This window comes from Mauremys mutica, chromosome 22 (genome assembly GCF_020497125.1).
Source record: "Mauremys mutica isolate MM-2020 ecotype Southern chromosome 22, ASM2049712v1, whole genome shotgun sequence".
In the NCBI taxonomy this organism is placed as follows: domain Eukaryota; kingdom Metazoa; phylum Chordata; order Testudines; family Geoemydidae; genus Mauremys; species Mauremys mutica.
Window position 1 is genome coordinate 368,742 of NC_059093.1, and position 27,994 is coordinate 396,735.

The 27,994-nt window shown below is 52.6% G+C and overlaps 2 long non-coding RNA genes across 3 annotated transcripts; both read right to left on the reverse strand.

Moving 5' to 3' along the window:
* Positions 1-2,988: 2,988 nt before the first annotated feature.
* On the reverse strand, positions 2,989-7,163 carry LOC123354718. Of its 2 annotated transcripts, XR_006574845.1 has the most exons (4): positions 7,043-7,163; positions 6,507-6,631; positions 3,987-4,040; positions 2,989-3,618 (listed from the first exon to the last, which is right to left on the reverse strand). It is a non-coding gene; the product is annotated as an uncharacterized LOC123354718 (long non-coding RNA). The 2 variants fall into 2 exon arrangements; XR_006574844.1 differs by lacking the exon at positions 7,043-7,163 and having other exon boundaries at positions 6,507-6,948.
* A 407-nt stretch (positions 7,164-7,570) lies between these two features.
* On the reverse strand, positions 7,571-27,988 carry LOC123354712. The gene is made up of 4 exons (XR_006574836.1): positions 27,506-27,988; positions 26,550-27,341; positions 25,899-26,064; positions 7,571-7,612 (listed from the first exon to the last, which is right to left on the reverse strand). It is a non-coding gene; the product is annotated as an uncharacterized LOC123354712 (long non-coding RNA).
* Positions 27,989-27,994: the final 6 nt, after the last annotated feature.

Genomic DNA, 27,994 nt, shown 5'->3' on the forward strand with positions numbered 1-27,994 from the left:
TGCTCTGTGCAATACCCCGCGTGGCCACACGGTGTCACTGTAGCTCCAGCAGGAACTGCTCTGTGCCTTACCCCACATGGCCACACGGTGTCACTAGTTATTTCCCTCATGGAGCCACAGAGACATTAGGTCAGGGGTCGGCAACCTCCAGCAGCTGTGTGCCAAAGATGTCACGGGAGCCGATTTTCAATGGCACACAGCTGCCTGCCAGGACTCCAGGGTGCCATTAACAATCCTGCCAGCACTGCAAGCCGCAGGGTCCGCGCTCCCAGGCTGGAGTACCGGGCCGAGCGCAGCAAGCCGCCAGCCCCTCCCCCGGATCCCTGCTGCCACGCGCGGAGCTCTGGGGCCGGGGCTGCGCGCTCCCATGGGGCAGCATAGGCTGGCTCTGCTTGGAGGCTCATGGTAAGGGGATCTGGGGCTGGGGGGCTTTGGTAAGAGGTGGGGGCAGTCAGGGGACAGGGAGCAGGGTTGGTTGGATAGGGGGTGGGATCCCGGGGGTGGCAAGGGGCCGGGGTCTCTGGAGGTGGCAGACAAGGAACAGGGGGGTGGATGGGGCATGGGAATTCCGGGGTCTGTCAGGGGGTGCGGGCTGGATAGAGGTCAGGGGGGTCAGGGGACAGTTAGGGTAGGGTGGTCTCTGGAGGACCTGGTCAGGGGACAAGGAGCTGGGGGGGGGTGGATGAGTCAGGAGTTTGGGTGGGTTGTCAGGAGGCAGGGGTGTGGAGGGGATTGCAGCAGGCAGGGAGGAGGGGGAGGGTTGTACGGGTCAGGATTTCTGGGGGTCCTGTCGGGGGTGGGGAGTGGTTGGATGGGGCGTGGGAGTTCGGGGGTCTGTCTCACTGTGTGGATAAGGGTTGGGGCAGTCAGGGGACAGGTAGGGGGTAGGCTCCTAGGGGGGCAGTCAGGGGACAAGAACAGGGAGGTTTAGATAGGGGATAGGGTTCTGGGGGGCAGTTAGGGGCAGGGGTCCCAGGAGGGGGTAGTCAGGGGACAAAGAGCAGAGGGGGTTGGAAGTTCTGAGGGGGGCAGTCACCCAGCCCTCTGCCCTGAGCCCTGACACCCCCCCACACACACACAGACCCAGGCCCCTGACCTGAGCCCTGTACCTCCCTCATACACACCCAGCCCTCTGTTGACTCCTTCACCCCCCCCGACCCCAGCCCTGACACCTGCACCCCTCTCACATGGCCCCAGTCCTCTGCCCTGACTCTTGCACCCCTGCACATCCCCATCCCCACCCTGAGAACCAAACGGGAGCTCCTGCACCCCCACTCACATTCCCACCTGCACCCCTCACACCAAATGGGAGCTGCCCAGGTAAGTGCCCCCACACCGAGACCGCCTGCCCCAACCCTGAGCCCCCTCCCTCATTCTAGCTCCTGGGCCAGACCCCTCAGCCCCAGCCCTGTGCTCGGTCCACTCCCACCCTCAGCTCAGTGCAGAGAGAGGAAGAGAATGGGCCAGAACCAGGGAGAAGGTAGCTACCCGCTTTATGTGGGCAGGGCCCCACACAGCCTGCTGGCGGCCTAGTGGAACAGAACCCCAGACCAGCAGCGGGTTGAACAGGCCAGCAGTGTAAGATCAACATTTTAATTTAATTTTAAATGATGCTACTTCAAAGTTTTCAAAATGTTTTTTAGTTAGTTTCTATGTCTTTAGTGTTGTATTGTAAAATATATAATATATAGAGACCTTCTGAAAAACATTAAGGTTTCGCGTGCCAGTAATACATTTTAGAGTGAATAAATCAAGACTCGGCACACTGCTTGTGAAAGGTTGACGACCCCGATATAGACAATAACGCTATTTCACTCCAGTATCTTCCTAAAAGTTAATATTGCTTTTTTGATCTTTGAATCACAGCTATAGCAATAGACAAGACCCGAGCTAACATTTACCCTTCTATCTCTAACAATGCAGACTGCATTTCAAACCTCTATTCCTTTACAGATCTTCCTAACCAGTCTTTAAAGTTCGGCCATGGGTCAAGGTCAGTTTGTGAGTTAATTAACTCTTGCAGGCCCCGTCACCTTACAATGAGATATTACATTACACTCAGATCACCACAAGGTCTCTGTGGCTTTGAGCTCCTTAGGACCTAGCGTTTAGAATGCTCTTTGCCACTGACCAATCCCTGTGAGAAGGGTGCAGGTCTCCCCTTTCTAGCTCCTCTTGGGCCGCTGGCACTTGCTGGGCAATGAGACCACGCTCTCCTGAGGGAACGGAGGTCTCTCCTTTACAGCGCTTTTCGCTCTGCCCCATTCGAACGCCCCTGGCTTAAGAACCACCATGTAAGGAGGGTTTGGGTCTCCTTTGCCATGCCAATTAAGCCACAGGTCACTTTGACACGCCCGGCAAAATGACTGCCCTGTAACCAGGGTGTAAGGTCGTATCCCTCGCATGCCTAAACTAGGGGAGCCTTTTTGTGCCTGTGGCTGAGCGACACCCCACCCCTTGAGAAGGCTTGAGCTTCCGTTTCTCTTAGTGACAGGAAATTCCCCCACAATTATTTCTACTGGGCTTTTTTGAGATTTGAAGTGAAATCTTACTTGCAACCTATCCAGGTCAGATTCAACATGGTGTGGCGAAGTGGCAGCTGTAAGGGTATGGTGGAGGCCGTGGAAAATTCGCCCCTTTTCTCAAAAAAGCCAAGAAATGGCCCAACCATGCAAACATCACACCGTCTGGAAATGAACAGGTGAGGTGGGGGGCTCCTTTCAGACCCTCACTTCCACCTCATCCTTCCTCAAGTCCTTTTGCCCTGCCCAATTTACACCGCTCAACCAACCACAACTTTAACCCTTTGTTTTCTTGTGCACAAGAAAGACACCGTCGCACTGATGAGTGCTCAACTATAGAGATTAGGACAGCTCCCTCAGCTGTGTTCAAATTCCAGGCCTTGTGTCTCTTTGCAGATAGACAGAGGAGATTCCTAGGGCTACGTCCGAAGGGATTGATGTGGCTATCCTTTCTGAAATGTTTTGATGTTCAGGTGTTGTAAGCACATGCGGTGGTATTCAGAGCCAGCACGTGGGTGCACCTAACCCTACTAACAGGACTGCATCACAAGGAAGGGGGGTCTTTTCTGGTAAAGGTTAGGGAGCACCAAGTTATTTTCTTGGTGAGGTAGGAAGGTAAGTTCGGAAGGGTGTCGCTGAGAGATGGAGGATTGATCGGAAAGGAGACACTCAGCAGGATCCCTCCCTTACCTGTTCATTTCCAGATCTTTTCACATTGGGGACTTCCCCCCGCCCACCCACACCGAGTTTAAAGGAAGAGTATTTTACTAAAGAAAGGGTGACTGCCCTGTAATCAGGGTTCAGGCCCCTTTTCTCCTCTCTGCATTGGCCCTCTTAATGGCACCCAACAGAGTCACTCTGCAGAGCAGATTCTGGGCCCTCCCCAGCCACAGAGCCCCGTACCCAAGGAGGAAGCACACAGCCTGTCAAGAGAACTACAGCAAGTACAGATGAGGAATTCCAAGCAGTGACAGCTTACATGAGAGGAAGAAAACTGAGGACCCTTCATGTCTCCTTAGAAGGATGTCCAGGCAGTTCAGGTCGACCTCTGCCAGCTTCTCCTCTGGAGACACCTCCTGGATGATTACTCTGCAAACTAATAAAGCCAAGCAAGAACTATCACTACACAGAGCTCTATGAATGTTCTCATCCCTGCCTCCCTCTCCCATTCCATGTACATCAGCCCCGCTCGAACACAGATGGAGTGAACACGGACAGTCACCGCTCCACTCCACTATCCACTACCCTGCATGATTTTTGTCCCTTCCTACTTCTTCATAGTTCCCGAGACCAAGCCTGTGGGGATGCACCCCTAGCACACCTGCCCATGTCCTAGGAAGGGAGACAGCACAGGGAGAGGAAAGGGGGGAGGGGGAGGGAGGGCGGGAGGGAGAGAGAGAGGGTGTGTGTTGGCCAACACAGTACAGAAAAGAGAGAAACATGGGAGGAAGGCAAGCAACTCACCACCTAGAGTCATCCTCCTGGATCCAACCTTCTACTGCAGAGGACACACCACTCCTGGCCAGAGAAATGAGCAGCCCCTGAAAATGGGGATCTTGTCTCCCTTATAACCACATCTACTCAGGAACCTTTTCTTACAAACCCAGCCCCAGCTAACGGGGTGTCCCTATTTGGAGGAGCAGAACCCTCAGCAAAACAGATACTTTTCTCAGTGACAGTAGCAGCTGTTCTGCTCCCAGATGGACGGCTCCTGCCTGGCACCAACAACATAAGAACATAAGAACATAAGAAAGGCCGTACAGGGTCAGACCAAAGGTCCATCTAGCCCAGTATCTGTCTACCGACAGTGGCCAATGCTAGGTGCCCCTGAGGGAGTGAACCTAACAGGCAATGATCAAGTGATCTCTCTCCTGCCATCCAACTCCATCCTCTGACGAACAGAGGCTAGGGACACCATTCTTACCCATCCTGGCTAATAGCCATTTATGGACTTAGCCACCATGAATTTATCCAGTCCCCTTTTAAACATTGTTATAGTCCTAGCCTTCACAACCTCCTCAGGTAAGGAGTTCCACAAGTTGACTGTGCGCTGCGTGAAGAAGAACTTCCTTTTATTTGTTTTAAACCTGCTGCCTATTAATTTCATTTGGTGACCCCTAGTTCTTGTATTATGGGAATAAGTAAATAACTTTTCCTTATCCACTTTCTCAACATCACTCATGATTTTATATACCTCTATCATGTCCCCCCTTAGTCTTCTCTTTTCCAAACTGAAGAGTCCTAGCCTCTTTAATCTTTCCTCATATGGGACCCTCTCTAAACCCCTAATCATTTTAGTTGCTCTTTTCTGAACCTTTTCTAGCGCTAGAATATCTTTTTTGAGGTGAGGAGACCACATCTGTACACAGTATTCGAGATGTCGGCATACCATGGATTTATATAAGGGCAATAATATATTCTCAGTCTTATTCTCTATCCCCTTTTTAATGATTCCTAACATCCTGTTTGCTTTTTTGACCGCCTCTGCACACTGCGTGGACATCTTCAGAGAACTATCCACGATAACTCCAAGATCTTTTTCCTGACTCGTTGTAGCTAAATTAGCCCCCATCATGTTGTATGTATAGTTGGGGTTATTTTTTCCAATGTGCATTACTTTACATTTATCCACATTAAATTTCATTTGCCATTTTGTTGCCCAATCACTTAGTTTTGTGAGATCTTTTTGAAGTTCTTCACAATCTGCTTTGGTCTTAACTATCTTGAGTAGTTTAGTATCATCTGCAAACTTTGCCACCTCACTGTTTACCCCTTTCTCCAGATCATTTATGAATAAATTGAATAGGATTGGTCCGAGGACTGACCCTTGGGGAACACCACTAGTTACCCCTCTCCATTCTGAGAATTTACCATTAATTCCTACCCTTTGTTCCCTGTCCATTAACCAGTTCTCAATCCATGAAAGGACCTTTCCTTTTATCCCATGACAGCTTAATTTACCTAAGAGCCTTTGGTGAGGGACCTTGTCAAAGGCTTTCTGGAAATCTAAGTACACTATGTCCACCGGATCCCCCTTGTCCACATGTTTGTTGACCCCTTCAAAGAACTCTAATAGATTAGTAAGACACGATTTCCCTTTACAGAAACCATGTTGACTATTGCTCAAGAGTTTATGTTTTTCTATGTGTCTGACAATTTTATTCTTTACTATTGTTTCAACTAATTTGCCCGGTACCGACGTTAGACTTACCGGTCTGTAATTGCCGGGATCACCCCTAGAGCCCTTTTTAAATATTGGCGTTACATTAGCTAACTTCCAGTCATTGGGTACCGAAGCCGATTTAAAGGACAGGTTACAAACCTTAGTTAATAGTTCCGCAACTTCACATTTGAGTTCTTTCAGAACTCTTGGGTGAATGCCATCTGGTCCCGGTGACTTGTTAATGTTGAGTTTATCAATTAATTCCAAAACCTCCTCTAGTGACACTTCAATCTGTGACAGTTCCTCAGATTTGTCACCTACAAAAGCCAGCTCAGGTTTGGGAATCTCCCTAACATCCTCAGCCGTAAAGACTGAAGCAAAGAATCCATTTAGTTTCTCCACAATGACTTTATCATCTTTAAGCGCTCCTTTTGTATTTTGCTCGCAGTCTCATCACTCTCACTCGCTTTCCATTATAAGGGCAGTAGACTTTGACACGTGACGTCTTTTTGCTTGGTACTAATACCAGGGGATAAAACAAGTAAGCTACCGTCTCAGTCGGAAACGTCTCATACGCTCTTCTTTTCGCCTCTCACACACGGCGGGATTTCGCTCTCTACCCATTACATCATTAGTACTACAAGTAGAAAGCATCCCTTACAACAACACCCAACAGAGTCACTCTGCACAGCAGACTCTGGCCCCTCTTCACCCTTAATCCCACAGAGCCCTGTACCCAACAAGAAACCACACCGTCAATGAAGAATACTACAGTGAGTACAGATGACTCTGTGAGTTCGAAGCACTGAGCCCTTACTCACAGCCAGTTATGCAGAAGGCAGAAACCTGAGGACTATTCTTGTTTCCTTAGAAGGATGTCCAGGCTGCTCAGGTCCACTTCTGACATTCTCATCCGGCTGGGGCTTCTGGACAATTCCTCTGCAAACTAATAAAGCCAAGCAAGAACTGTCACTACACAGAGTTCTATGAATGCCCTCATCCCTGCCTCCCTCTCCCATCTCAGCTACATCAGCCCGACTCGATGAACAGAGACTGAGTCAACACTGACGGTCACTGCTCCACTCTAGCGCCCACTACCCTGCATGATTTTCATCCCCCCTTACTTCTTCATAGCGCCTGAGACCTAGCCTGTGGGGATGCACACCTAGCACTCCTGCCCGTGTCCTATGAACAGAGACAGCACAAGGAAAGGCAAGGACAGAGACAGAGAATGTTGGCCAACACACTAGAGAAGAGATTAAGAGAGAGAGAGAGAGAGAAAAACACAGAGAAAGGCAATAAATTGATATGGGCCATGAGCAGAACCCTCAGCAAAACAGACACTTATCTCACTGACAGTGGCATCTGCTCGACCCCAACATTGACGGCTGTTGCCTGGCATGAACAATGCTCACAGGCTCGCTGCTCTCACTCACTTTCCATCGCATGAGGGCAGTAGACTCTGATGTGTGACTGCTGGGTTTAGTACCAAGGAAGAAGTAAAAGGAAGAAAAAAAGAATTAAATTACCATCTCCGTCCGCAATGTCACGTAGTCTCTTCATCTCCCATATCCCATGTCTCCGCCATCAAACCATCTCCTATTACTACTTTACATCTGCAACTAGAAGGGATCCATTGTATTGCACCCAAAATAGTCACTTTGCTCAGGAGACTCTTGTCCCTTCCCCAGCCTTAATACCACAGTGTCCTGTACCCAGCGAGGAAGCACAAGGCCTGTGAAGTAAACTACAGCGAGTACAGATAAGGAATTGAAAGCACTGACCTCTTACTCATTGCCAGTTGTTCAGAAGGCAGAAAGCTGAGGACTGTTCCTGTCTGGTTAGAACCATGTCCAAGCTGCTCAGATCCACCTCTGCCAGTTTCTCCTCCGGCTCGAGCTCCTGGACAATTCCTCTGGAAGTGCAGCTGTAAAAGCCAAGCATGCGCCATCTCTAAACAAGCAGCAAAGAATCCTGTGGCACCTTATAAACTACACACAGCTCTAATGGTGCTTGAAATGTTGCCCTCAATCCTGCCTCCCTCTTCCACCCCATCTACATCAGTCCCACTTCAACAGAGACCGCTTCAACACTGACAGTCACTGCTCCACTCTCGAACCCACTACCCCGCATGGTTTTCGTCCCCTCCTACTACTCCAGGGCTTTCAAGACCTAACCTGTGGAGATGCACATCTCGCAGGCCTGCCTGTGTCCTAAGAAGGGAGATGGCACAAGGAAAGGAAAGGACAGATTAAGAGAGAGCGTTGGCCAACACACTAAAGAGACAGAGAGCGAGAAAATGAGAAACACGGGAGGAAGGCAAGCAACTTGTCACCTGGAGTCATCCTCCTGGATCCAACCTTCCGCTGCAGAGGACACACCGGTACTGGCCAGAGGACTGAGCAGCCCCTGAAAATAGGGACCTTGTCTCCCTCGTAACCACAGCAGAGCCTTCACCTAACAAGACACTTATCTCACTGACAGTGGTCCTTGCTCCACTCCCAGCTGGATGGCTCTTCCCTGGCATCAACAATGCTTAGAATCTCCCAGCTCTCGCTCCCTTTCCATGGCATGTGCGGAGTGGACTCTGGTTTTTCCCCCTAGTGCTGGGTTTAGTACCAAGTGGAGAGTCAATCAGTTAGCATCTCAGTCTGCAACGTGCATAGGTTCTTCTTCTCCCATCTACCACACCTCAGGGCTCTGCCCTCAACCCTCCTCCCATTACAGCTTTAGCACTACAACTAAAAAGCAGCCCACTGAACCTACATCCAAGATACTCACTCTGCACAGGAGACTTGTGCCTTTGCCTCGTCTGAATCCCACAGAGCACCATGTCCAATGAAGAAATTCAGAGCCTCTGAACAAAACTGGAGCCAGTACAGATGAGGGATTCCAAGCACTGACCGCTTACTCACAGCCAGTTGTGCGGGAGGCAGAAATCTGAGGACCATTCATGTCTGCTTAGAAGGATGTCCAGGCTCCTCAGGTCTGCGTCTGCCACTTTCTCCTTCAGCTGCTGCTCCTGGACAATTCCTCTGCAAGTGCAGGAAATGAGCGAAGCAAGAGCCATCGCTACACAAAATTCAATTGGTGCAGGTAATCATGCCCTCATCCCTGCCTCCCTCTCCCATCCTATCTACATCAGGCCCACTTGAAGAGAGACAGTCAACATCCACAGTCACCCCTCCACTCTAGCGCCCACTACGATGCATGATTTTCGTCCCCTCCTACTTGTTCATAGCTCCCAAGACCTAGCCTGAGGGGATGCACACATTGCTCTCTCCCTTCATAGGGCATGGGCAGGAGTGCTAAGAGACAGAGAGAGAGAAAGTGTGTGTGTGTGTGTGTGTGTGTTGGCCAACACAGTAGAGTAGAGTAGAGAAGACAGAGAGAGAAACAGAGGAGGAAGGCAAGCAACTCACCACCTGGAGTCATCCTCATGGATCTAACCTTCTCCTGCCGAGGACACACCGATCCTGGCCAGAGAAATCATCAACCCCTGAAAATGGGGACCGTGTCTCCCTCAAAACCACAGCTAGTCAGGAATCTTTTCTTACAAACCCACCCCACCTAACAGGGTGTCTCTACCTGTAGCCAGGTGGGCCGTGAGCAGAACCCTCAGCAAAACAGATACTTATCTCAGTGATAGTAGCAGCTGTTCTGCTCCCAGATGGACAGCTCCTGCCTGGCACCAACAACGCTCGCAGTCTCGTCACTCTCACTCATAAGGGCAGCAGACTTTGACATCTTTTTGCTTGGTACTAAAACCAGGGGATAAAACAAGTAAGCTACCGTCTCAGTCAGAAATGTCTCTTAGGCTCTTCTTTTCCTCCTCTCACGCACGGCGGGGTTCCGCCCTCTACCCATTACACCTTTAGGACTAAAACTACAAAGCACCTCTTACAACAACACCCAACACAGTCACTCTGCACAGCTGACTCTGGCCCTTCCTCACCCTTAATCCCACAGAGCCCTGTACCCAACAAGAAACCACACAGTCAATGAAGAATACTACAGTGAGTACAGATGACTCTGAGTTCAAAGCACTGAGCCCTTACTCACAGTCAGTTATGCAGAAGGCAGAAACCTGAGGACTATTCTTGTTTCCCTAGCAGGATGTCCAGGCTGCTCAGGTCCACTTCTGACATTCTCATCCGGCTGGGGCTCCTGGACGATTCCTCTGCAAACTAATAAAGCCAAGCAAGAACTGTCACTACACAGAGCTCTATGAATGCCCTCATCCCTGCCTCCCTCTCCCATCTCATCTACATCAGCCCGACTCGATGAACAGATACTGAGTCAACACTGACGGTCACTGCTCCACTCTAGCGCCCACTACCCTGCATGATTTTCATCCCCCCTTACTTCTTCATAGCGCCTGAGACCTAGCCTGTGGGGATGCACACCTAGCACTCCTGCCCGTGTCCTATGAACAGAGACAGCACAAGGAGAGGCAAGGACAGAGACAGAGAGTGTTGGCCAACACACTAGAGAAGAGAGTAAGAGAGAAACAGAGAAAGGCAAGAAACTCATATGGGCCGTGAGCAGAACCCTCAGCAAAACAGACACTTATCTCACTGACAGTGGCGTCTGCTCGACCCCCACATTGACGGCTGTTGCCTGGCATGAACAATGCTCACAGGCTCGCTGCTCTCACTCACTTTCCATCACATGAGGGCAGTAGACTCTGATGTGTGACTGCTGGGTTTAGTACCAAGGAAGAAGTAAAAGGAAGAAAAAAAAATAAAATTACCATCTCCGTCTCCAATGTCACAGTCTCTTAATTTCACATCTCCCGTATCCCACAGCTCCGCCCTCAACCCATCTCCCATTACTACTTTAGAGCTGCAACTAGAAAAGACCCATTTTAACTGCACCCAAAATAGTCACTTTGCTCAGGAGACTCTTGTCCCTTCCCCAGCCTTAATCCCAAAGAGCCTCGTACCCAACGAGGAAGCACACGGCCTATGAAGGAAACAAGAGTGAGTACAGATAAGGAATTGAAAACACTGACTTCTTACTCATAGCCAGTTATCCAGAATGCAGAAAGCTGAGGACTGTTCATGTCTCCTTAGAAGGATGTCCAGGCAGTTCAGGTCCACTTCTGCCAGCTTCTTCTCCAGCTGAGACTCCTGGACAATTCCTCTGCAAACTAATAGAGGCAAGCAAGAACTATCACTACACCAGTGGTTCTCAACCTTTTGTACTGATGGTCCCTTTTACATAGCAAGCTTCTGAGTGTGACCCTCCCCTTTTAAATTAAAAACACTTTTTGTATATTCAACAGCATTATAAATGCTGGAAGCCAAGTGATGTTTAGGATGGAGGATGACATTTCACAACCCCCCAAACAACAACCTTGCGGCCCCCTGACAGGACCTAACCCCAGTTTGAGAACTCCTGCACTACATAGAGCCCAATTAAGGCCCTTTTCCCTGCGTCACTTTCGATCTGTCTTAGCCCCAAACACCAACAGTCACCGCTCCACTCTAGCGCCCACTGCCCTGCATCATTTCGGCCCCCTACTTGTTCATAGCTCACAAGACCTAGCCTGTGGGGATGCACACGTAACACACCTGCCGTGTCCTACGAAGAAAGACAGCACAAGAAGAGGCAAGGACAGAGAGAGAGAGAAAGAAAGGCAGACAGACAGAGTGTGTGTTGGCCAACACATTAGAGGAGAGAGAGAGAGAGAGAAACGTGGGAGGGAGTCAAGAAACTCACCAGCTGGAGTCATCCCCCTGGATTTAATATGCTGCGGAGGACACACTGGTCCTGGCCAGAGACATGAGCAGCCTCTGAAAATGGGGCTATCGTCTCCTTGTAACCGCAAATAGTCAGGAACCTTTTCTTACAAACCCAGCCCCAGCTAACGGGGCATCCCTACCGGGAGCAAGATGGGCTTTGAGCAGAGCGATCACCAAAGAAGACACTTATCTCATTGAGAGTGGTGGCGGTTCTGCTCCCAGATGGACGCCTTCTGCCTCGCATCAACAACGCTTGCAGACTCATCGCTCTTGCTCTCTTTCCATTGCACGAGGGCAGTAGACTCTGGCCTGTGACTTCTTTTCTCTTGCTACTAAACCCAGCACAAGGGGGAAAAACAAATCAGTTACCCTTTCAGTCAGCAACTTTGGGTAAGCGCTTATTTTCCCCTCCAGCACACAGTGGGGCTCCGCCCTCAACCCTATTCCCATTACACCGGTAGGACAACAAGTAGAAAGCACCCCTTGCAACGACACCTGAAATAGTCACTTTGCACAGCAGACTTTGGTCACACATACCAAATCTCAAGGGGGAAAATAAAACATAGAAATTGGGCTTGTTTTTGACCTGTACCTTATTGCTCGTTGTAGCTTGCTGCTTCCGGCAAGCAGGGGCAAAGGGGGGAGAGAGTCAGGGGTGCACAACTGACCCACCACAGTCCCAAACTGCACGTCAGGAGAGATCTAGTCATTGAGTGCTGGGGTTGTTAGGAATTGGCTTGTTTTGGCCTTATTGGAAATAGGATTAGCTTGATTTTTGGAATATTGTGAATTCAGGGTTCTTATCTACCCAGTGAAAGTTGGCAAGTATGACTCTGGTCTCTTCCCCAGCCTTAATCCCACAGTGCCCCATACCAAACAAGGAAGGAAACGGCCTATGAAGAAAATTACAGTGAGTACACACGAGGAATTCCAAGCACTCACCGCTTACTCACAGCCAGTTAGGCAGAAGGCAGAAACCTGAAGACTGTTGAGGTCTCCTCAGAAGGATGCCCAGGCTGCTCACGTCCACTTCTGCATATTCTCGTCCGGCGAGAGCTCATGGATGATTCCTCTGCAAACTAATAAAGACAGGCAAATACAATCACTACACACAGCACTACTGGCGCATTTAATCTTGCCCTCATCCCTGCCTCCCTCTCCCATCCCATCTACATCCGCTCGACTCGATGAACAGAGACTGAGTCAACATCCACAGACACTGCTGCACTCTAGAGCCCAATACCCTGCATGATTTTCATCCCCTCCTATTTGTTCATAGCTCCTGAGATCTTGCCTGTGGGGATGCACACCTAGCACTCCTATCCGTGTCCTATGAAGGGAGACGGCACAAGAAGCAGCAAGGACAGAGACAGAGTGAGAGAGAGACAGACAGACAGTGTGTGTTGGCCAACACATTAGAGGAGAGAGAGAGAGAGTAAAAACACAGGAGGGAGTCAAGAAACTCATAAGCTGGAGTCATCCCCCTGGATCCAACCTTCTGCTGCAGAGGACACACCCCTCCTGGCCAGAGAAATTACCAGCCCCTGAAAATGGGGACCTTGTCTCCTTCATAACCACTAGTCGGGAACCTTTTCCTACAAACCCAGCCCCAGCTAACGGAGCATCGCTTCCAGAAGCAAGGGGGCCATGAGCAGAGCAATCACCAAAATAGACACTTATCATTGAGAGTAGCAGCTGTTCCACTCCCAGTTGGACGGCTTTTCCGTAGCATCAATAGCTCTCGCGGTCCGATCACTTTTGCTCACTTTCCAAAGTATGAAGGGAGTAGACTCTGACGCCTGATTTATTTTCCCTTGGTACTAAAGCCAGCATAAGGGGACAAAAACAAGTAAGTTACCATCTCAGTGGGCAATGTTGGGGAGGCTCTACTTTTCGCCTCTCCCACACAGTGAGGCTCTGCCCTGAACCCTCATCCCATCACACCTTTAGGACTACAAGTAGAAAGCAACCCTTGGAATGACACCTTAAACAGTCACTCTGCACAGCACACTCTGGTCACACACACACCACACCTGTGGGGAAAAGCATGTTTTTGGCTTGTAACTTATTGCTTCTTGTAGCTTGTTGCTTCCAGCAAGCAGAGGCAAAGGTGGGTGAGAGTCAGGGGTGCACAGCGGGCCCACCACAGTCCCAGACTGCAGACACCAGGAGAGATCTAGAGACTCTGGTCCCTTCAAGCCTTAATCACACAGAGCCCCATAGACAACGAGGAAGCAAACAGAGTGTGAAGAAAATTGCAGTGAGTACAGATGAATTCCAAGCCCTGACCTCTTACTCACTGGCAGTTATGTGGGAGGCAGAAAGCTGAGGACTGTTGATCTCCACTTAAGAGGATTTCCAGGCGGCTCAGGTCCACTTCTGCCAATTTCTCCTCCGGCTGCTGCTCCTGGATGATTCCTCTGCAAACGCAGTAAGTAACCCAAGAAAAAGCCATCACTACACAAAATTCAACCGGTGCATGAAATCTTGCCCTCATCCCTACCTCCCCGTCCCATGCCATCCACATCAGCCCCACTAGAGCAGAGACTCAGTCAACACCCACAGTCACCGCTGCACTCTAGCGCCCACCACCCTGTGTGATTTTGGTCCCCTCCTACTTGTTCATCGCTCCCAAGACCTAGCCTGTGGGGACGCACAGCTACCACACCTGCCCATGTCCTACGAAAGGAGACAGGACAAGGAGAGGCAAGGACAGAGAGAGAGAGAGACAGACAGAGAGTGTGTTGGCCAACACATTAGAGGAGAGAGAGAGAGAAAAACGTGGGAGGAAGTCAAGAAACTCACCAGCTGGAGTCATCCCCCTGGATCCAACCTTCTGCTGTAGAGAACACACTGCTTGTGGACAGAGAAATGACCAGACCCTGAAAACGGGGACCTTGTCTCCCTCGTAACTACAGCTATTCAGGAACCTTTTCCTACAAACTCAGCCCCAGCTAACGACAAGTCCTGGCCTGGAAGCAGGTGGGCCGTTACCAGAGTCCTCCCCAAACCAGACACTTATCTCACTGATGGTGACATCTGCTCCACTCCCAGCTTCATGGCATCTGCATAGCCTGGAATCAACAACACTCACTGTCTCACAGCTCTTGGGCGCCTTCCATCTCACATGCTCCTGTGTGATAAGAGGACCAGGAGAGGGGGGGTGAAGGGAACCCAAACCCCGACCGGCCCCAGCCTGAATCCCAGGCCCAGCGGGCGTCTGTGTGAGCCTGTCCGTGAACACACAGCCCTGTTTATACCCCAAACACAGACTGTAACAATGTAATTCCCTCCCGGCCCCAGCCCTGCCGGTGCCCCCTCACTCTTACCCTTCACTTCTTTCTCCGTTGTACTAAGCACAACACAAGAGGGAAAAACAGAAGTTATCAGCGGAATCTGGTATCAGAGGGGGAGCCGTGTTAGTCTGGATCTGTAAAAGCAGCAAAGAATCCTGTGGCACCTTATAGACTAACAGATGTTTTGCAGCATGAGCTTTCGTGGGTGAATCTGCAGTCTTGTGTAGGTTCTTCTTCTCCCATCTCCCATTACAATTAAAAAGCACGCAACGCACACTCAGCCTTTGGAGCTCCTGGCCAGAGAATGCTGTGAGAGCCAAGACTATAATGGGGTTCAAGTAAGAACTAGGTACAGTAACTCCTCACTTAAAGTTGCATTTTTCAGGAACATAACGAGAACGTTAAGTGAAACGATGTTAAGCGAGTCCTTTCCCCATAAGAATGAATGTAAATGGGGGGTTACGCTGCAGGGAATTATTTTTTGCCATACAGTACAGTACTATAGTTGGGGGGTGCCCCCGCCTTACCCCACATGGGCACAGCCCACTGGCACTGGCGACAATGAGGCAGGCAAGGAGGCTGAAGGTGCTGTAGGCTAGCAGAAGCACATTGCACAGGAGCAGCGGCAGCTTCCCCTCTCTGCAAGCACCAGGGTCGGGGGCCTCAACCCTCTGCCGCCTCTTCCCCCAAACCCCCACCCTTAACCTGCCTCTTCCTCCCCCCTCCTTCTCCTGTACTTCACACACTGGGTCCTCGCTCCTGCCCGCAGCCATCAGCTGGCTTGCACCGTTTGGAAGCAGGGGAGGGAGGGGGAGCCTACACAATGAGTCTTCACTCCCCATCCCTGGACACCACAAGCCAGCTGATTACCACAGGCAGGAGGCCGTGGGGGAAGGCACTGATCCGTGGGGTCTGCTAGCAGGCGGGAAGTGCTGGGGGAGGCATAGGAGAGCTGATGGGGGGCTGCCGACTGTGGACAAAGCAGGCAGCCAAACGCCGTTATAGCGAAGCATTGCAGAACTTTAAATACAGCATGTTCTGTAACTGAGCGGGGACCTAAGATTGAAACAATGTTAAGTGAGAGGATGTTAAGTGGAGAGTTACTGTCAATTCATGGAGGATGAGTCCATCAACGGCTATGAGTCAGGATGAGCAGGAATCGTGTCCCTGGCCTCTGTTTGCCAGGACCTGGGAATGGGTGACAGTGGATGGATCACTTGGTAATTCCCTGTTCTGTTCATTCCTTCTGGGGCACCTGACATTAGCCACTGTCGGTAGACAGGATGCTAGGCTAGATGGACCTTTGATCTGACCCAGTCTGGCCATTCTTACGTTCATATGTTAAGCAGCCTGTTGCACCTGCATCCAAGACAGTCACTGAGCAGAGGAGACTGTTGTCCCTTCCCTTGGTCATAATCCCACAGAGCCCCATGGCCAACAAGGAGGCTCACGGCCTCTGAAGAAAACTTTGAGTGGTACGGATGAGGGATAGAGGCCATAATTGTTCACTCACAGCCAGTCATGGAGAAGGCAGAAAGCTGAGGACTCTTCATCTCTGCTTACAAGGATGTCCAGGCTGCTCAGGTTCACTTCTTCCAGTTTCTCCTCCGGCTCCAGCTCCTGAACAATTCCTCTGCAAACTAATAAAGACAAGCAGGAGCTATCACTACACAGAGCTCTATTAACACCCTCATCCCTGCCTCCCTCTCCCATCCCATCTCCAGCCGCCCCAGTCGAGGAACAGAGACTGAGCCCACACTATCAGTCACCGCTCCTCTCTACAATCCACTGCTCCCCACGGGTTTCGTCCCCTAGCTCGCCTGTCCGTGTGCTATGAAGGGAGCGTGTTGGGGAGGAAGGAGAGAGAAGGGCTGAGGCACCCCATGGGTGGAGGGAGGGATGGGGGTGCAGGTTGGGGAATGTTGGACAAAGGAGAAAAGGGCATTAGGGGGCCCACAGATCTAGGGACAGAGTGGGGTGCAGGTTGCGGTGGGAGGGAGGGAAAAAGGGGACTGAGGGGCCCAATGGTTGGGGGAAATGAACTGGGGGGGCTGTTGGAGAGGAAGGGGTGCTGAGTAGTCCCTACAGGAGGGGGCATGGATGGAGGCGCAGGTTGTGGTGAGCTGGGAGGATGTTGGAGAGAGATGGGGTCTGAGGAGTCCCTTGAATGGAGGAATGAACTGGGGGATACAGGCATGTAGGTTGGGGAAAGTTGTTGCAGGCTGGGGGGTGTTGGGGAGGGAGGGAGGGGGGCGGAAGGGGGCTATGGGAGAAGGCATGTATGGGGGAAAGTAGGGATGGGGTGCAGGTTGGGGTGGCCTAGGAGCTGTTGGAGGTAGAAGAAAGGACGGAGGGGCCCAACGGATGGGGGGATAGACGGGCGTGGGCTGGTTTCGGCTAGAGGAACGGGCGTTCAGATTGGAGAAGGCTGCAGATTGGAGAAGGGTGGGGTGGGCTGGGGGTTAAAGGGGGGGGGCGAGGAAAGTCAGGGCGGGCTGGGGGGTGCGGGAGGGAAGAGGAAGGTTGTGGGGGGCTGAGGGGGACTAGAGAATGTCACGGGGGGTTGGGGGTGCGGAGGGGGAAGGTCACAGTGTGCTAGCGGTGCGGAGACACCGGGGGGGGGTGGGGAAGGTCGCGGCGCACTAGGGATGCAGGGGGGCTGGGGGTGCTGGGGCACCAAGGGGGCTTGGGAAATTCGCAGTGTGCTGGGGGCCCTGGGGGGGCCCGTGGGGGGAGGGAAGCCTGCGGCCCATGAGGAGCTGGGGATGCTCACAGCAGTGCGGGGGCACCGGGGGGGCCATGGGGGGTTGGGGAAGATCGCAGGGGCTGTGGCTGGGCAGGGGGGGAGGAAAGGCACTGGGGGGAGGCGGGGCGGCTATAGGAGCACTTGGGGGGGTGCTTATCAAGGGCAGCCTCCAGCCCGTTAACGTCACTTCCGCTCCAGGCCCCGCCCTGCAAGCGGAGCCTGTCGCGCTCAAAGTGCCGCCCGCTGGGTCCGCGGGGGCTGATGGGAGTTGTAGGCCGGGGCGCACTGCCACTCCCACAAGCCCCTGCGTCATCCCACCCTGCGCCCCTCCCCCCAGCGGGGGCTGGGGGCTCTGGCTGGGACCCCCATTATTAACCCCCCGGTGAAGGATTGAACAGCTGGAGACTGGGGCCGGATGCAGAACTGTGTAATAACAGAGAGAGATTGACATGGATCGATCCTATCGGCTTTAAAAACAGAACTAGAGACTGGAGCCAAGGAAGCAACACTGGAAAGGGAACGTAGCGGGGAGGGTTTTACTAGGGGAACAGCTGCTATTACTGAGAACATACAGACAGGGAACTCACTGCCCCCCCCATCCGCGGGATCCCATCCCTCTCCCCCCCCCCCCAGCCTCGTCACCCCCCAATTCCTCCCCCCACGAGCCATGTCATCCCCGATTCCTTCCCCCTCCCCAGCCCCGACACTCTCTGATTCCCCCCTCCCCGTCTTACCTGGGGCTCCGCAGGCTGCCAGGTCTGATTCTCCTGCAGCGGGGGCGGCGGCTGCTGCTGGGCGGCGGCTGCAGAGCCCAACGTCCTTTGCCCCAGCGCTACCTTCCCCCGGTTTACCCCACAGCCCCCCGAACCTCATCACCCCCAATTCCTCTCACTCCACGAGCCTCCTCAACCCTGGATTCTCCCCTCCCAGTCTCGTCTTACCTTGGGCTCCCGCAGGCTGATTGAATCAGCTCCGGCAGGCTGAGAGCTGCAGCCTGATTCAATCAGCCGGCCACAAAACCCTCCGAAGTGCCCGGGACCCTACAGCCCGGACGTAGGTATCTGTGCACCCCACGAACCCCCTAAGCCCTCCAGGGACCTCTACAGCCTGGAGGTTGGTATCTTTGCCCCTAATAAAACCCCTAAGCCCTCCGGGACCCTTCCAGCCTAGACGTAGGTATCTGTGCCCATCAGAAACCCCCTAACCCCCGGGGAAACCCTACAGCCTAGAGGTAGGTATCTGTGCCTCCCACAAACTCCCTAAGCCCCCCAGGTACCCCTACATCCTGGACGTAGATACCTGTGCCCCCACGACCCCCAAAGCCCCCCGGCACCCCTACAGCCTGGAAGTCGGTATCTCTGCACCCCAAAAACCCCATAAGCCACCCAGGGACCTCTACAGCCTGGACATAGGGGGTTTATGGGGGGCACAGATACCAAAGCCCCCCAGGACCCCTAAAGTCTGTACATAGGTATATGTGCCCCTCAGAAACCCCTTTATCCCCCAAAAACCCTAACAGCCTAGACATAGGTATCTCTGCCCACCACGAACTCCCTAAGCACCCCATTGACCCTTCCAGCCCGGATGAAGGTATCTGTGCCCCCCACAAACGCCCTAGCGACCCCTACAACCTGGACATAGGAATATGTGCTCCCCACAAACCCCCTAAGCCCCTGAGGGACTTCTACAGCCTGGAACTAGGTATCTGTGCCCCCCACGAACCCGGTAAGTTCCCATGGGACCCCTAAAGCCTGGACATAGGAATATGTGCTCCCCACGAACCTCCTAAGCCCCCAAGGGACCCCTACACCCTGGATGTAGGTATCTATAACCCCCACGATCCCCTAAGCACCTCCAAGAAACCTACAGCCTGGACGTAGGAATGTGTGCCCCCCACAACCCCGTAAGACCTCCGGGACCCCTACAGCCTGGTGAGAGGGCTGGGCCCCCCCCGAACCGCCTAAACCCCCCTGGGACACTTGCAGCAGCGGAGAGAGTGCTGGGGGGCCCCTCCAAACCCCCTAAGCACTATCGGGACGCCTACATTCTGGAAACAGGGCTGCGAGGGCCCCTGGAACCTCCTAAGACACAGTGACGGCTGCAGTGACACCGTGTGGCCACGCAGGGTAATGCACAGAGCATTTCTCTCAGTGGAACAGTGACACCGTGTGGCCACAAAGGGTAATGCACAGAGCAGTTCCTGCATGCAGCTACAGTGACACCGTGTGGCCCCACAGGGTAATGCACAGAACAGTTCCTGCATGTAGCTACAGTGACACCATGTGGCCACGCAGGGTAATGCACAGAGCATTTCTCTCAGAGGAACAGTGACACCGTGTGGCCAAGTAGGGTAATGCATAGAGCATTTCCTATATGGAGCAACAGTGACACCATGTGACCATAAAGGGTAATGCGCAGACCATATCTCACGGAGCAACAGAGACACCGTGTGGCCACGGAGGGTAATGCACAGAGTAGTTCCTGCATGGAGCAACAGTGACACCGTGTGGCCACGCAGGGAAATGCACAGAGCAGTTTCTGCATGGAGTAACAGTGACACCGTGTGGCCACGAAGGGTAAAGCACAGAGCATTTATCTCAGAGGAACAGTGACACCGTGTAGCCATGCAGGGTAATGCACAGAACAGTTCCTGCATGGAGCTACAGTGACATCGTGTGGCCACACAGGGTAATGCACAGAGTATTTCTCACGGAGCAAGTGTGACACCGTGTGGCCACGAGGCTAATGCACATGGGATTTCTCACGGCACAACAGTGACACCATGTGGCCACGAAGGGTAATGTACAGCGCAGTTCCTATACGGAGCTACAGTGAAACCATGTGGCCATGAAGGGTAATGCACAGAGCATTTCTCTCAGTGGAACAGTGACACCGTGTGGCCACGCAGGGTAATGCACAGAACAGTTCCTGCATGGAGCAAAAGGGACACCGTGTGGCCATGCAGGGTAAAGCACAGAGTAGTTTCTGCATGGAGCAACAGTGACACCATGTGGCCATGAAGGGTAATGCACAAAGCACTTTTCATGGAGCAACAGTGACACCGTGTGGCCACGCATGGTAATGCACAGAGCAGTTCCTGCGTGCAGCTACAGTAACACCGTGTGGCCACGCAGGGTAATGCACATGGGATTTCTCATGGAGCAACAGTGACACCATGTGGCCACGCAGGGTAATGCACATGGGATTTCTCACGGAGCAACACTGACACCGTGTGGCCATGCAGGAAAATTCACAGAGCAGTTTCTGCATGGAGCAACAGTGACACCATGTGGCCAAGTAGGGTAATGCACAGAGTAGTTCCTGCATGGAGCAACAGTGACACCATGTGGCCACGGAGGGTAATGCACATGGGATTTCTCATGGAGGAAGCGGGACACTGTGTGGCCACGAGGCTAATGCACATGGGATTTCTCACAGCGCAACTGTGACACCATGTGGCCAGGCAGGGTAATGCACAGAGCATTTCTCTCAGAGGAACAGTGACACCATGTGGCCAAGTAGGGTAATGCACAGAGTAGTTCCTGCATGGAGCAACAGTGACACCATGTGGCCACGGAGGGTAATGGACAGAGTTTTTCTCACGGAGCAACAGTGACACCGTGTTGCCACGCTGGGAAATTCACAGAGCAGTTTCTGCATGGAGCAAGCGAGACACCGTGTGGCCACAAGGGTAATGCACATGGCATTTTCACAGTGCAACAGTGACACCATGTGGCCACGCAGGGTAATGCACAGAACAGTTCCTGCATGAAGCAACAGTGACACCATGTGGCCACGTTGGGTACTGCACAGAGCATTTCCTATACGGAGCAACTGTGACACCATGTGGCCATGAAGGGTAATGCACAGAGCATTTCTCACGGAGCAACAGAGACACCGTGTGGCCACGAAGGGTAATGCACAGACCATATATCACGGAGCAACAGAGACACCGTGTGGCCACGGAGGGTAATGCACAGAGCATTTCTCTCAGAGGAACAGTGACACCGTGTGGCCACTTTGGGTACTGCACAGAGTAGTTCCTGCATGGAGCAACAGTGACATCGTGTGGCAACGACGGGTAATACACAGAGCAGTTCCTGTGTCCAGCTACAGTGACACTGTGTGGCCACGCAGGGTAATGCACAGAACAGTTCCTGCATGGAGCAACAGTGACACCGTGTGGCCACGGTGGGTAATGCACAGAGCAGTTCCTGCGCGCAGCTACAGTGACACCGTGTGGCCACGCAGGGTAATGCATAGAGCAGTTCCTATATGGAGCTACAGTGACACCATGTGGCCACACAGGGTAATGGTGTCACTGTTCCTCAGAGAAATTGCATCTGTGCTCTGTGCATTATCCTGCATGGCCACACAGTGTCACTGTTGCTCCGTGAGAAATGGTCTGTGCATTACCCCACATGGCCACACGGTCTCACTAGTTATTTCCCTCATGGAGCCACAGAGACACTAGTTCAGGGGTCAGCAACCTCTGGCAGCCGCGTGCCAAAGACGTCACGGGAGCCGATTTTCAATGGCACGCGGCTGCCTGCCAGGACTCCAGGGTGCCATTAAAAATCCTGCCAGCATGGCAAGCCACAGGGTCCACGCTCCCAGGCTGGAGCACCGGGCCGAGCACAGCAAGCCCCCAGCCCCTCCCCCAGATCCCTGCCGCCATGCGCAGAGCTCTGGGTCCGGGGCTGCGCGCTCCCGTGGGGCAGCATAGGCTGGCTCTGCTTGGAGGCTCATGGTAAGGGGATCTGGTGCTGGGGGGCTTTGGTAAGGGGTGGGGGCAGTCAGGGAACAGGGAGCAGGGTTGGTTGGATAGGGGGTGGGATCCTGGGGGGGTGGCTAGGGTTGGGGGTCTCTGGAGGCAGCAGACAGGGAACAGGGGGGGTGGATGGGGGTCAGGGGACAGTTAGTGTGTGTGGGGTCTCTGGAGGAGGTGGTCAGGGGACAAGGAGCTGGGGGGGTTGGATAGGGGGTGGGATCCCAGGGGGTGGCAAAGGGCAGGGGTCTCTGGAGGTGGCAGACAAGGAACAGAGGGGTGGATGGGGCATGGGAATTCCGGGGTCTGTCAGGGGGTGCGGGCTGGATAGAGGTCAGGGGGGTCAGGGGACAGTTAGGGTAGGGTGGTCTCTGGAGGACCTGGTCAGGGGACAAGGAGCTGGGGGGTTGGATGAGTCAGGAGTTTGGGGGGGCTCAGGAGGCAGGGGTGTGGAGGGGGTTGCAGCAGGCAGGGAGCAGGGGGAGGGTTGTACGGGTCGGGAGTGCTGGGGGTCCTGTCAGGGGTGGGGAGTGGTTGGATGGGGCGTGGGAGTCCGGGGACAGGTAGGGGGTAGGCTCCTAGGGGGGCAGTCAGGGGACAAGAACAGGGAGGCTTAGATAGGGGATAGGGTTCTGGGGGGCAGTTAGGGGCAGGGGTCCCAGGAGGGGGTAGTCAAGGGACAAGGAGCAGAGGGGGTTGGAGGTTCTGAGGGGGGGGCATTACCTAGCCCTCTGCCCTGAGCCCCCCCCCGACCACACACACACCCAGGCCCCTGCCCTGAGCCCTGTACCTCCCTCATACACACCCAGCCCTCTGTTGACTCCTTCACCCCCCCCGACCCCTGCCTTGACTGTGGCACCCCCACACATACCCAGCCCCCCCCGCCCTGACACCTGCACCCCCCTCACATGGCCCCAGTCCTCTGCCCCAACTCTTGCACCCCTGCACATCCCCACCCTGAGCACCAAACGGGCGCTCCTGCACCCCCACTCACATTCCCACCTGCACCCCTCATACCAAATGGGAGCTGCCCAGGTAAGTGCCCCCACACCCAGACCTCCTGCCCCAACCCTGAGCCCCCTCCCTCATTCTAGCTCCTGGGCCAGACCCTTCAGCCCCAGCCCTGTGCTCCGTCCACTCCCACCCTCAGCTCAGTGCAGAGAGAGCAAGAGAATGGGCCAGAACCAGGGAAAAGGTAGCTACCCGCTGTATGGGGGCAGGGCCCCGCACAGCCTGCTGGCGGCCTAGTGGAACAGAACCCCAGACCAGCAGCGGGTTGAACAGGCCAGCAGTGTAAGATCAACATTTTAATTTAATTTTAAATGAAGCTACTTAAACATTTTGAAAACCTTGTTTATTTTACAATACAACACTAGTTATATAAGAGACCTTTTGAAAAACATTAAGGTTTCGCATGCCAGTAATAAATTTTAGAGTGAATAAATGAAGACTCAGCACACCACTTGTGAAAGGTTGCCGTCCCCGATATAGACAATAACGCTATCTCACTCCAGTGTCTTCATAAATGTTAATATTGCTTTTTTGATCTTTGAATCACAGCTATAGCAATAGACAAGACCTGAGCTAACATTTACCCTTCTATCTCTAACAATGCAGACTGCATTTCAAACCTCTATTCCTTTAAAGACTGGTTAGGAAGATCTGTAAAGTTCAGCCATGGGTCAAGGTCAGTTTGTGAGTTAACTAACTCTTGCTGGCCCCGTCACCTTACAATGAGATATTACATTACACACAGGTCACCACAAGGTCTCTGTGGCTTTGAGCTCCTTAGGACCTATCGTTAAAAATGCTCTTTGCCACTGACCAATCCCTGTGAGAAGGGTGCAGGTCTCCCCTTTCTAGCTCCTCTTGGGCCGCTGGCACTTGCTGGGCAATGAGACCACGCTCTCCTGAGGGAAGGGAGGTCTCTCCTTTACGGTGCTTTTCTCTCTGCCCCATTCGAACGCCTCTGGCTTAAGGACCACCCTGTAAGGAAGGTTTGGGTCTCCTTTGCCAAGCAAATTAAACCACAGGTCACTTTGACACGCCCGGCAAAATGACTGCCCTGTAACCAGGCTGTAAGGTCTTATCCCTCGCACGCTTAAACTAGGGGAGCCTTTTTGTGCCTGTGGCTGAGCGACACCCCATCCCTTGAGAAGGCTTGAGCTTCCGTTTCTCTTAGTGACAGGAAATTCCCCCACAATTATTTCTACTGGACTTTTTTGAGATTTGGAGTGAAATCTTACTTGCGACCTATCCAGGTCACATGCAACATAGTGTGGCGAAGAGGCAGCTGTAAGGGGATGGTGGAAGCCGTGGGAAAATTCGCCCCTTTTCTCAAAAAAGCCAAGAAATGGCCCAACCATGCAAATGTCACACCGTCTGGAAAGGAACAGGTGAGGTGGGGGGCTCCTTTCACACCCTCACTTCCACCTCATCCTTCCTCAAGTCCTTTTGCCCTGCCCAATTTACACCACTCAACCAACCACAACTTTGACCCTTTGTTTTCTTGTGCACAAGAAAGACACCGTCGCACTGATGAGTGTTCAACTGTAGACATTCGGACAGCTCCCTCAGCTGTGTCCAAATTCCAGGCCTTGTGTCTCTTTGGAGATAGCCACATCAATCCCTTCGGACGTAGCACTAGGAATCTCCTCTGTCTATCCTTTCTGAAATGTGTTAATGTTCAGGTATTGTAAGCACATGCGGTGGTATTCAGAGCCAGCACGTGGGTGCACCTAACCCTACTAACAGGACTGCGTCACAAGGAAGAGGGGTCTTTTCTGGTAAAGGTTAGGGAGCACAAAAGTTATTTTCTTGGTGAGGTAGGAAGTTAAGTCCGGAAGGGTGTCGCTGAGAGATGGAGGATTGATCGGAAAGGAGATATTCAGTAGGATCCCTCCCTTACCTGTTCATTTCCAGATCTTTTCACATTAGGGACTTCCCCCCGCCCTCTGCACACACCGAGTTTAAAGGAGGCGTATTTTACTAAAGAAAGGGTGACCGCCCTGTAATCAGGGTTCAGGCCCCTTTTCTGCTCTCTGCATTGGCCCTCTTAATGGCACCCAACATAGTCACTCTGCAGAGCAGATTCTGGCCCCTCCCCAGCCACAGAGCCCCATACCCAAGGAGGAAGCACATGACCTATGAAGGAAACTACAGCAAGTACAGATGAGTAACAGCCAGTTATGCAGAAACCCGAGGACTATTCATGTCTCCTTAGAAGGATGTCCAGGCTTCTCAGATCCACTTCTGCATATTCTCCTCCGGCGAGGGCTCCTGGACAATTCCTCTGCAAACGAATAAAGCCAAGCAAGGACCATCACTACACAGAGCTCTATGAATGTCCTCATCCATGCCTCCCTCTCCCATTCCATCTATATCCGCCGGACTCAACGAACAGAGACTGAGTCAACATTCACAGACACTGCCTCACTCTAGCGCCCACTATCCTGCATGATTTACATCCCCTCCTACTTGTTCATAGCTCCCGAGACCAAGCCTGTGGGGATGCACACCTAGCACTCCTGCCCCTGTTCTATGAAGGGAGACGGCACAAGGAGAGGCAAGGACAGAGACAGAGAGAGAAAGAGAGTGTTGGCCAACACACTAGAGAAGAGAGAGAGAGAAACACAGGAGAAAGGCAAGTAACTCACCATCTGGGGTCATCCTCCTGGATCCAACCTTCTCCTGCGGAGGACACGCTGCTTGTGAACAGAGCAATGACAAGCCCCTGAAAATGGGGACCTTGTCTCCCTTGTATCCCCAGCTAGTCAGGAAACTCTTCTGACAAACCAGCCCCAGCTAACAGGGTGTCTGTACCTGGAGTCAGATGGGATGTTAACAGAACCCTCAGCAAAACAGACACTTATCTCACTGACAGTGGCATCTGCTTGGCTCCCAAATGAACGGCTCTTGCCTGGCATGAACAATGCTCACAGGCTCACTGCTCTCACTCACTTTCCATTGCATGAGGGCAGTAGACTCTGACATGTGACTTATTTTTCCTTGGTACTAAACCCAGCAGAGGAGAGAAAAACAAACAAATTAGCATCTCCATCTGCAATGTCACTTAGTTTCTTCATCTCCCATATCCCACAGCTCCGCCATCAAACCATCTCCTATTACTACTATAAATCTGCAACTAGAAGGGATCCATTGTAACTGCACCCAAAATAGTCACTTTGCTCAGGAGACTCTTGTCCCTTCCCCAGCCTTAATACCACAGTGTCCTGTACCCAGCGAGGAAGCAGAAGGCCTGTGAAGTAAACTACAGTGAGTACAGATAAGGAATTGAAAGCACTGACCTCTTACTCACAGACAGTTGTTCAGAAGGCAGAAAGCTGAGGATTGTTCCTGTCTGGTTAGAACCGTGTCCAAGCTGCTCAGATCCACCTCTGCCAGTTTCTCCTCCGGCTCGAGCTCCTGGACAATTCCTCTGGAAGTGCAGCTGCAAAAGCCAAGCATGCGCCATCTCTACACACAGTTCTAATGGTGCTTGAAATGTTGCCCTCAATCCTGCCTCCCTCTTCCACCCATCTACATCAGCCCCACTTGAACAGAAACCGATTCAACACTGACAGTCACTGCTCCACTCTCGCACCCACTACCCCGCATGGTTTTCGTCCCCTCCTACTACTCCAGGGCTTTCAAGACCTAACCTGTGGAGATGCACATCTCGCAGGCCTGCCTGTGTCCTAAGAAGGGAGATGGCACAAGGAAAGGAAAGGACAGATTAAGAGAGAGCGTTGGCCAACACACTAAAGAGACAGAGCGAGAAAATGAGAAACACGGGAGGAAGGCAAGCAACTTGTCACCTGGAGTCATCCTCCTGGATCCAACCTTCCGCTGCAGAGGACACACCGGTACTGGCCAGAGGACTGAGCAGCCCCTGAAAATAGGGACCTTGTCTCCCTCGTAACCACAGCAGAGCCTTCACCTAACAAGACACATATCTCACTGACAGTGGTCCTTGCTCCACTCCCAGCTGGATGGCTCTTCCCTGGCATCAACAATGCTTAGAATCTCCCAGCTCTCGCTCCCTTTCCATGGCATGTGCGGAGTGGACTCTGACTCTCCACTTGGTACTAAACCCAGCACTAGGGGGAAAAACCAATCAGTTAGCATCTCAGTCTGCAACGTGCATAGGTTCTTCTTCTCCCATCTACCACACCTCAGGGCTCCGCCCTCAACCCTCCTCCCATTACAGTTTTAGCAGTACAACTAAAAAGCAGCCCACTGCACCTACATCCAAGATACTCACTCTGCACAGGAGACTTGTGCCTTTGCCTCATCTGAATCCCACAGAGCACCGTGTCCAATGAAGAAATTCAGAGCCTCTGAACAAAACCGGAGCCAGTACAGATGAGTGATTCCAAGCACTGACCGCTTACTCACAGCCAGTTGTGCGGGAGGCAGAAATCTGAGGACCATTCATGTCTGCTTAGAAGGATGTCCAGGCTCCTCAGGTCCGCGTCTGCCACTTTCTCCTTCAGCTGCTGCTCCTGGACAATTCCTCTGCAAGTGCAGGAAATGAGCGAAGCAAGAGCCATCACTACACAAAATTCAATTGGTGCAGGTAATCTTGCCCTCATCCCTGCCTATCTACATCAGGCCCACTTGAAGAGAGACAGTCAACATCCACAGTCACCCCTCCACTCTAGCGCCCACTACGATGCATGGTTTTCGTCCCCTCCTACTTGTTCATAGCTCCCGAGACCTAGCCTGAGGGGATGCACACATAGCACTCCTG